Source organism: Egretta garzetta, unplaced genomic scaffold, assembly GCF_000687185.1.
Source record: "Egretta garzetta isolate BGI_Z169 unplaced genomic scaffold, ASM68718v1 scaffold139, whole genome shotgun sequence".
Taxonomy (NCBI): domain Eukaryota; kingdom Metazoa; phylum Chordata; class Aves; order Pelecaniformes; family Ardeidae; genus Egretta; species Egretta garzetta.
Genome location: NW_009260832.1, coordinates 661,271 through 671,327, shown reverse-complemented (window position 1 = coordinate 671,327; position 10,057 = coordinate 661,271).

The window sequence follows — 10,057 nt, the reverse complement described above, 5'->3', positions numbered from 1 at the left end:
TCTGAAGAAACAGCAGAGAAAGCAAAAAAAGGGAAAAAGCCTAGATGCAATGCATCTTTTAGAGTGACAATTCTGTACTCCTTTGCTTCTGAAACATTACAAGCTTAAGGAGACTTCAAATAGCTAAAATGCTGTAATTAGAGCTGCCTTCTGAAACGTGCATTTGCTTCCCTGATGCTATGCTGGAGAGTTCCTGTTTTCCTGTTGTTTCCTGTGGCATAAACATTTATTTTAAATTTCTTTTGTCATCTGGATAGATGCTGTCTGGAGGAGACGTGCTTTCATGTGACACTCTTCCTTCCCTCTGCTGTTTTTGTGGCCTCAAAGGCAAATGCAGGATATTCCTCTTCCAGTTCCTTCAACGCATCTCCTTATTCCAGTATCTCTGATCAATCAATCTGCAGTGATGTCAACACTTTGAAAGAACTGATGTAATTACCTGAAAGAAATGTAGACTAGACTGGCCTTGAATTTCTTAGAAAGGGCTGAAACATTCTTCAAGCTTGTATAGATTACAGAGGATTTGGACAATTATGTAAGCAAAGTATTGTAAGTACTGTAATGTAAATATTATTCATGAGACAGTAAAATGAGGTGAGGATGAACATTGGATTGACTTAACTTACCTCACCTCATCCCCTTGGGGTCAAGAACAAGCTTAACAAAACCCTCAGAAGGGTTTTTATTGAGTGGGACAGTCTAAATAAAATTCATCCTCCCTCTATGCAGGGTCCTAGGCTGTACAATCCCTTAGTACAATCCCTTAAAGTCCCTTCCTTGCTATGGTTGTGTGACACTAAAGTTTATGACTCCCTAGTGGCTTAGCAGGTGGTATCCTGTATCAACACTAAGAATGGGAAAGGTGGGAAAACTTCAATCAGCTGCTGGTGTGCACTGATAATCATATTTAAGGTTGTAAGTTGCCTTTACCACATAATTTCTTTACACAAAACCCAGCACTGATCTGTACTGAGCAATCCAGTGGGTAAGCTTGCAAGGCATTAATGGGAAATGTCTCATTGGTTCATAAGTTGGGAACTGCAGAGACCCCACTTTAAAATTAGCACCCAGGTGTATTCCTACAAGAAACGCTTGGCCTGATTTACCACATGACCTAATGACTCATGACCACATGGTTGAATACTGCTGGATAATCCAGCTTAACATTTTAATAGTTGCAGTAAATCATTTAAGTAAACCATCAAAAACCATAGAAGACTGACATGAGGAATCCTGTCTCTTGGGATGACTGGTGAAGTCCGCTTTATTGAGGATTAACAAGGGAAGTGAGTTCTGAGGGCTGTTACTGTTGAAAGCACTGAATTTTCTGTTCATCAGGACAGAAAAAGGAAGGGGCAGAGCTGCCTTATGCTGAAGAAATGGGCAGGAATCATGCTTAAAGATCATATGGGTTTATCTTCTAGGAGGAATTTCATGGCATTAGTTGACCTTGGCCTTCATTCAATAATGCTCTTTTGCTGTAATGTTGTAGATGACTCTAAAACTGGTTTGCTTCAGCCTCCTGAGAAAGAGAAGGCCGTGGCAGAAAGGGAATGTGAATGGTCAGGTCAGTGTAACGAACAGAAAATAGTCAGGACGGGCTTTAGATGGATGTATCCATGATCAGTTGAAAGGCGTATGACAGGAGGGCCCGTGATTTATTGTAAACTAATTAACCCTTTTGGGTAATTAACAGAGAGAATGCTGGTCCCTCCTTTGTACAGAGATGCATACTTCAGTAGAAAGAGATGCAGTCTGCAAAATTGATAGCAGATTTTGTTTGCCATGCAGCTATCTTGCAACCGTTTATTCCACTGTTCCGAGAAGACTGTGATTAGGAGGAAAGATTTTTATCTGATCTCAGTCAAGGTTTTAGTGCTTAGCTCCAAACTGTCCTTACTGGCAAAGCTTTGGTTGTCAGCAAACCCATCTGGGTGACACCTGAGAAATATTTCTTTATTTTAGGAAACCTGGGTTCTCCTTTCCTGGAGCAGGTTCCTTTTCTCCTTCTGATCAGAGTGTTGTCTGAGTATTGATGGGTAAAGCAAGACATGAATTTACAGTGTGGGTGTCAGCTGCTCCTTAGTACCTGCCTGGGTACGTGTTCTTACTACATGATAAATTTTATCTCTGTTTCAGTGATGATTCACTCTCCCTGAAAGATAATGTATCTCGTGTTTACCGCAGAGAAGTGGCATGTAAATAAGCAGTAAATGCAAAGTAGCTGGCACTACTTCACCAGGTTTTCTTTACTTATAACCTGAGAAACATGACTTTTCTGGTGAAAGAATTAACTCAGTGTATTTTTCAATGCCATATTGGTAGAAAGGTGCCTGTTCCCTTCCTTATGAGACTTCTTTACCAGAAGCAGTAGGGTATGATTTTTGCGGTGTGGAAGAAGATGGGTGAGGAGGTTTAATAGGTAGCAATAAAATTCAGAGTAGGGAGGAAAAAGTCAACATGAAAGAGTTTTTCTCTGTTTGCTTCCATTACCAAAGCAGGCGAGTACGCCATGAAGCCATCAGGTGGCAGATTCAAAACAAACAGGAGATACATCTTCATAGGCTGGTGCATGTTTAAGCTGTGCAATGCTTGGCTGCAGGATGTCATAGGGTCCAGAAGTTCTCAGAGCTTCAGAAATGGGCTGTGAAGGTTCATGGATGAAAAATGCCTTGAGAGTTAACAGTCTCAAAGATACCTTCAAGGGATCTGTCATACAAAAATCCCTGGAAACTGGGTATGAAATCTTGGAGAATGTCAGTCTGAGCTTTCCATGTTCTTTCACTCCTCCCTGGTATCCATTGCTGGCCGTTGTTGGACACAGGACATTGTGCTAAATGCCATTTTTGATCCACTGTGGCTTTTTTCATGTTCCTAACCATGCTGTAATATGGCACATTTGTACCAGCACTACTGTATCTATACTTGGAGAAGATGGGAATATCTTGTACCATTTTAACTATTGTTAAAGGAACCTAGTTTTTGTGTGGATGAGGCTGCAAGAGGCATTTTAGTACCAGCACATGGGGTGGGAATAGAGGAACCGTCTGAATCAACAGTCCCTCCTAAGCTCTGAAAACAGAAATATAGTGAGAAATATCTTTAAATGCAATCTTTAATAAGAAAATAAAAGTGTTATGTTTAAAGTCCATATGACAAAGAATACCTCTTAGGCAGATTGCTATTTTGAGACTTCAGTGGCTTGTTCTGAGTAAAGAAAAACATTGTTTGGATTTTGAATACATGGGGAAAACTGGAGACATTCAAATTTGTTATAAGGAAATTTTTATTAGTTGGTTGATACCAGATAAGTTAATTTAACTAGGACTTAATTTCCTGTTGTCACCGTTGTATGAATGGCAAAATGACACTTCTATTTCTAAAGACTGACTGGAAATGTTATAATTTTGGCAGGACGTCCTAATGGTTTGCACACTGCAGGCATCAGGCTGGAAGAAACGTGGATGAAGCTGCTTGCAGACAGAGAAGAGGAGGCCTTTCAGTCATTTTAATCACAGAGTAACTAGGATGAAGTAAGATATTAATCCTTACTCTGATAGTTAATGGGCTACAGTTCATTTGTTATGCACAAGGAGTGGGTGAAGAGGATAGTTTCTCAGACTCACTTTCTTGGGTCCTCTGTTGTGATGTCAACAAGAAAAGTGGCAGATAAGGCCTTAGCCATGTGGTTGTTGTCAGGTCGAATCAGTTGCCTGCTACATCTGCCTTCAGGCTGTGCAGTGGGACACGTGCAAGCTGCAGACAGGAAGTTTCTAAGACAGGTTATTGAATACCTATATCCATGCTATAAATCATCTAGGGAGAAAGAAGCCAGGGAGGTGTTCCTGGGGCTCTAGGGCCCTCCGTACCTCTTGCCCAAGACCTGCACAAACATCTTGTTGCCCCTCTGCTTGGTGCTGGGTTGGCCTCAAATTGTGCCAGGTTTAGATTGGAGATTAGGAAAAATTTCTTCACCAAAAGGGTTGTCAAGCGTTGGAACAGCCTGCCCAGGGAAGTGGTTGAGTCCCCATCCCTGGAGGTATTTAAGAGATGTGTAGATGTGGTGCTTAGAGACATGGTTTAGTGGTCGACTTGGCAGTGTTAGATTAAAGGTTGGACTTGATGATCTTAAAGGTCTTTTCCAACCTAAACGATTCTATGATTCTAATGAGGAACCCATGGAGTGCTAAGAAGGAACTCTGGCACCATTGGCAAACCTGCACCCAGAACCTTCCCTGGTACCTCCGGCCCTCTTCTCTAAATAGCTTATGTACATGGCTTCAAGGCCCCTGAGTGCCAAGATCCTAGGATGGGGTGTCCCAGGAACAACTTCTAACCACAAAGAAAAGCCTCCCTGTCTCAGGCCAATGCTGTTGCTGGTCCCTCTTTGTAGCAGGATGGTGGGAATAAGGTTCCACCTCTTTTACCTGCATAGGCAGTAGAGACAAACAGAGCTGCCAAAAAGGAGGCTGCAAATGCAGCAGTGATAACTGAGGCAGGGTGTTCAGGTGTCTTGTTAGAATGGGAGGGGAATAATAAGAAGACTGTACCATGGCCTGTTCAGCTTTCAGTCTTCCCAGCGGCAGCAGCCACCTTTGAAGCTGATGAGACCTGAACCTATTTGGTCCTGTGCAACACCCACCTTAACTTAGTGTCCTACTTATGACTTTCCTGGTGCTCTTGTTGTTGAAGCTCCAGATGCAAGTATAAGAAGCAGGAGGACTGGGGATGGGACAGGGTTGAGGGCTGATAGTTTAGGGAACTGTGAGAGCAAGGGGAGGGAGGAGAGGGGACGGTGACCTGTTCTCAGCTTCCCTAAATGCAAGGATGCTAATATAGCCCTGGTGCTAACACAATGATGATGTTCTCAAACCTTAATGTCTTTCTGTCTCTCTCTGGTTCAGAACATGGGTAGATTTAGCACACAAGCATCTGCATTAACCTTGGGCCCATACACTTAGAGCTGTAGAGTGAATTAGTGGTGAAGGAAGGCGAAACAGAATAGCAGTTTCTGGGCACAAGGCAATATGATAACCCACAACTGGAAAGGTGCTTCTGTGCCATTCATTATCATGGTTCAAACGAACTGTGATGGGAAATGTGCAGGTTTGGTAAACAAGCCAATTGCACTAAGAAAATACCTGACTACTTGTCATCAATTTTGACTCCCAGGGGAAACCCACTTCCAAAACATTGTCATTCAGCACAACTCTGAGAGGCTGAGCTGATTTTGCTTGGTAAACATTTCATTACTCAACAAAAGCTATTAGCAGTGAGGAAAGAAAAGGCCAGGTATACTCTTGCTGTGAAATGAAAGCCTGTGGGCAGAATAGCTGACATTCACTTTAAACCCTATAATTCCGGGAGTGAGGAAAAGAAAATGCACTGAGCTGGCAGATGAAATGTACTGTTTTCCTTGTCTTCATGTAAAAGGTCAAGCAGAAGAAAAATCAGGAGGTCAGAAATAAATCAAGAACAATAAAAATAGTGCTTAAGACACTGTGGTGTTAAGACAGTGCTTTTCTTCCTGTAGCCTGATCTCACTGCAGAGCCAGGAGAAAAAACACAGACATCATGGCAAATCATTAAAAGAAATACAGTTGCATTTTGAAGGGCAAGAAAGCAGACTTTGTGGGTAAAGGGGTCTTTCACCTTTCATCTCTTGGGTGGTCACCCAAAGATCTCCTTTGCAATTAAAAAGGATACCTTTTTAAGACAATTTATGTTGTTTGGGAGAGTTATTTTAACAGTATCTATGCATTGCTGAGCTAACTTTAATTGGGTTGCTGTTTATGTGATGCAATTAAACTATGGGCCTTCTGATAGCAAACTACCCAAATTAAATAGTCTTGTTTGGGTAAGGGCTGTTAAAATGTAAAGTGGCTTATTGACGTACGTCAGGTTTATTGACCCAACCTTCTGAAGTTACCTTTTGTAATTCAGAGAAGTTCTTCTGTGCCTTGCATTCATTTCATAGACTTTATTCCCTGGTTTGTTAGGGGGAAGAGATCAGAGCATCCTTTGCTCCCTATTTAGTGAGGGAAGGTTCCCCCTGTAATTGTGCATCTCCACAGAGATTCACTTCTGTTGAACCATGTCGTAGGGTTTCAGTTTTAGCTTGCAGACCAAGCTTTCAGCCGGCTCTTCTAGGAGGAAGCCCGGGTCAGACATATGGCATTTGATTCTCAGTTTTATGCAAAGTGTTAATAGCAGCTGTGTTTTTTCCATACATTAGACACATATAATTAGAATAGCCTCTCATGCCGCCTTATTAGTTTATTAACACAGAAGGATTTGTGCATTTACATCAGATGTTCTGATCAGACACAGATTATTTTGAAATGTTTTCTGTTTGGAGCTAACCTCCAAGAATGAGGAATAGAAGGCTGAGACCTGGAAGGTGACATTAGTGTGAAGAGGGTCTGTCCCTTCATAGACATGACTGGCAGAGATTAAGACGAGCTAAATAAATTGACTTTTTCATCCCTGGCTTCCATGGGCTACTCTCCATTCTCTGAATTCTGACTAGCTTTTCTTTTTATCACCACCCTGCAGATGATGTCTGTCTGTCTGAAACACACTACGCAATCCAGTGATCCAGTCTGCCTTTGACATCTATCTACCTGCACCTGATTCTCCACATGGTTCACATCTGTTAGCACTCTGATGGAGAGACTTGTCCTTGAGGTCTCCTCTCTGCTAGAGCTGTTTACCCTTTGTGATTTAACCCTTTTCCTTTCTTTTTTTTTTTTTTTTTTTTTTTTTTTTTTGTGGTGACAGTTGGCAGTGGTTTTCTATCCTTCAGTTGCTGGGCATTTCTCTGGACCTGGTCAGCCGGTTTGTTTCTTCCCCTGCTCTCCCTGCCCCACAACTTTTCTTGATAATTCAGGATGCCTTCTGGCTTCCTGATCATGCCTGTTCCTTTCCCTGTGGGGCAACTGTGAGTAGACAGGACATAGTTTTAAGTCCTACTCTGAAGAGCTCAATTACAGGAACTATTTTTTTCTCTCCTCCACCTCCAATCTTTAGCTGAAGCCAGAAGGGAAATGAATCTGATGTCTCTTAAAACAAATTTGTATTTTTTTTATCACATTCTTACCATGACAGAGTTTCAAATCCTGTTCTTACCAAAACATACGGAAGTTTTCCACTGGAACCAGGTCTGAGGTGAGTGTCTGTTAGAATCAGAAACCAAAATGTATGAGCTAGAAACACACGTTGTCTTAACTGTTTTCTTCCTAGTTTCCTCTAAGATGGTAAGTTCTGTTGTCCCACATGTGAAACCTTGTATGGCTGTTTTCCTGGAGAAAGTCTGGATGGACAGTAGCTTAGCACTTTGCCCTTTAAATTCATGTTCTATCAAATCATTACCTGTGAATAAGGTAAAGAAAATGTGCTTTTACAACTCTAATTTCCTTCTAGTTACCTGGGCACGAGGTGCATCTTCACAGTGACATGTCCAGAGGCCCAAAGTAGTCCCCATGCTGAAAGACTTGATTGGGAAACTATGGACTATGCGATTAGAAAGATTTTTGACTTAAAAACATGCCTAATTTTCTCTAAAAAGCTAAACTATGGCATAGCACCAGGCTTGTTAGAATTATTCAGCTCTTATGAGATCATCTTTTTGCTTAATCTATGAATTTACTCTCTGGAATATATATATCATTTATACAACATGGTATCGGGACTCCAGGGAGAGGTACTACTGTTCAAAGAAGAAAGGCTAAGTGGGACATTTTGCTGAAATAGGATGAGGAAAACCAGAACATAAGTTGATAGAATCACTACAAGTTTTATCTTGCAAAAATTGCTAGGGTGAGCTCGTGGCATTCTTTTTATTATTTATTTTACATGTCGATTATCTTTGCTTTTGCATATATTTATATTTGCCCTGCTATGGGGAGAGAGGAGGCAGAGACCAAGAAACATAGTTTTGAATACCTTTCATACTGCCATTATACGAGCCCAACCAGCACTGCCTGTCCCTTTTGGGGTCGGACAGTTGCCTGCGGCAGGAGCAACAGAGGGGTCGTATAGGAGCAGCCCCTCAGACAGGATGGAATTAAAATCATTTCCATATAACATTTCATTTGAGAGTTTGACCATTGCCAAAATGGGATTAAGAGATTTTCAACAGCCCTGAAGAATTACACGTGCCTGGGGCCTGACCGGTTTAGCTGTGGAAACTCATCAGCGCAGTGGGCAGGCCAGAGCTTTAACACCACCCGTACTCGGGGACGTGGCTCTGGCAGCGAGCGCCACCATTCCCAGGCACCCAAGCTGCTCGAAGGCAGGCGTACGGCGTGTATCCTCCGAATAACGCCGGACCCTGTCAGCGTTCCCCAACAAAACACACGCTGAAGAGGGCTTGCCATTGATGGTACAGCCAGAGAGGGGTCTTCCCCGCCCCGACAGGTGGCCCGAGGGCCAGGCTCAGCCCAGCGGGCCTGCAGGCGCGTGGGCGAGCCCCGGGCTGTGGGCTGTGTGCGGCTTCACTGGCTCCCCTCCCAGAGCAGGGGTTTGCGGTATGCGCTTCAGGAGTCCGGAGGCTGTTTGGCGTTGGAAGCAAGCTAATGCAAAACACAGTCAAAGCGCTTTCATGTGAGCTCCTGAGGAGAGGCCACGGCGGCTGTAAAGAATACACGCAGCCTTGGGTTTGTTTACGAGGAGGGAGAAAGGGCTGCTGTGGGAAATGGCTGCGTCACTGTCCCTGTGGTGTTCTGTACCTTGTTTATAGGATAGTGCCAAGCAGCGAGCACAAACACACTTGTGATGGTGCATCTTGGGAACTGCAGAGCCTCCTTTTGATCTTGTTCAAAACCTAAAACAGGGAAAGTTGTTTAAGTTCGTCCTACTGTCTCTGCTATTCCACTGTGTGAACCTTTTTTTCCCCATTTGTGTTGGCTTCTCTCAGCACCGGTGAGTTTCTAGATTGCATCAGAAACATCACAGGCAGTATCAACATTCGAAATCCATGTTTGTATCTTTGGGTGGATGTTTTACCACAGAAGCTCTGGATAGTCTGATCATAGGTGTCTCTGTAGCAACCTCTCTTGTCTGTGATTTCCCCCTCTTCTAACAGCATGTTCGTAAGTACTATTCCAGATTAAAATAAAAAGTATTTCTGTTCTCCTTTCATAAGAGCTTAGTACATTGTCTGAGCCCAGGAGTGTAAGAACTGCTGGCTTCTCTATTCATACTTTGTGGAATTAATTTACATTTTCAGATCAGTTTTATTCCCTGTAGGTATGTCCTGGACTCCTCTGTAGTAATTATTTTTGATGACTCCACTAACGCCTACTGCTGAAGGCAGAGATGATCTATTTCAGACTCCTCCGCTGAATGAATTTAGCCAACAATCCACTCATGACTCTGGCAGATGTTTCTGCTTTCTTTCTTTCCTTCGGGCCAGTAAAAACTTTATAAATCTTCCCTTTACCATTCCAGAAATGTGAGAACTTTCCCCCTTGACACCTAAAACATCTCACTGACCTTGTCTGCGTAAGGCAGAACACATGTTTGTAGATACTGCAGACACCTGAGTTTAAATGAACAAAACCCAACATTGTTCTTATAAAAGGTTGATTCAGATTAGACTAGGATCCACAAAACTGGGTTTTCATAAGAATGCTGACTCCTGGTGCTCATATACCTACAATTCTAAATCCGACAATTGTACTGTAACAAGTCCAAAAGTTTATGTTGGTTGTTCCTGCTGTTTGTATAATAACATGGTACCTCCTGTCTTTAGTATGCACACTAGTAGCCATGAAGTCCACGGACTGTTTCTGTTGATCTCAGGGGAAGTTAGCCAGAGGTCTACAGAAAATGCGTGAGATTTTGCTCCAAAGCAAGCCTGAGGCATGTTTGTTGCAACCCTTCCCTTGACTCTGTGTCAAGATGCTAACTCATTCCTTGTTCTGCTCTCCCATTGAAGAAGACCAGAGAGTTCAAAGCAGTTCCTGCAGACTCCCTTTTCAAATGCTCTTTAAGGCTTGTCCGGTTTGGCTGGAATTGAAAAGCATTCAGATATGTTGATTATTTCCAGGGAAAG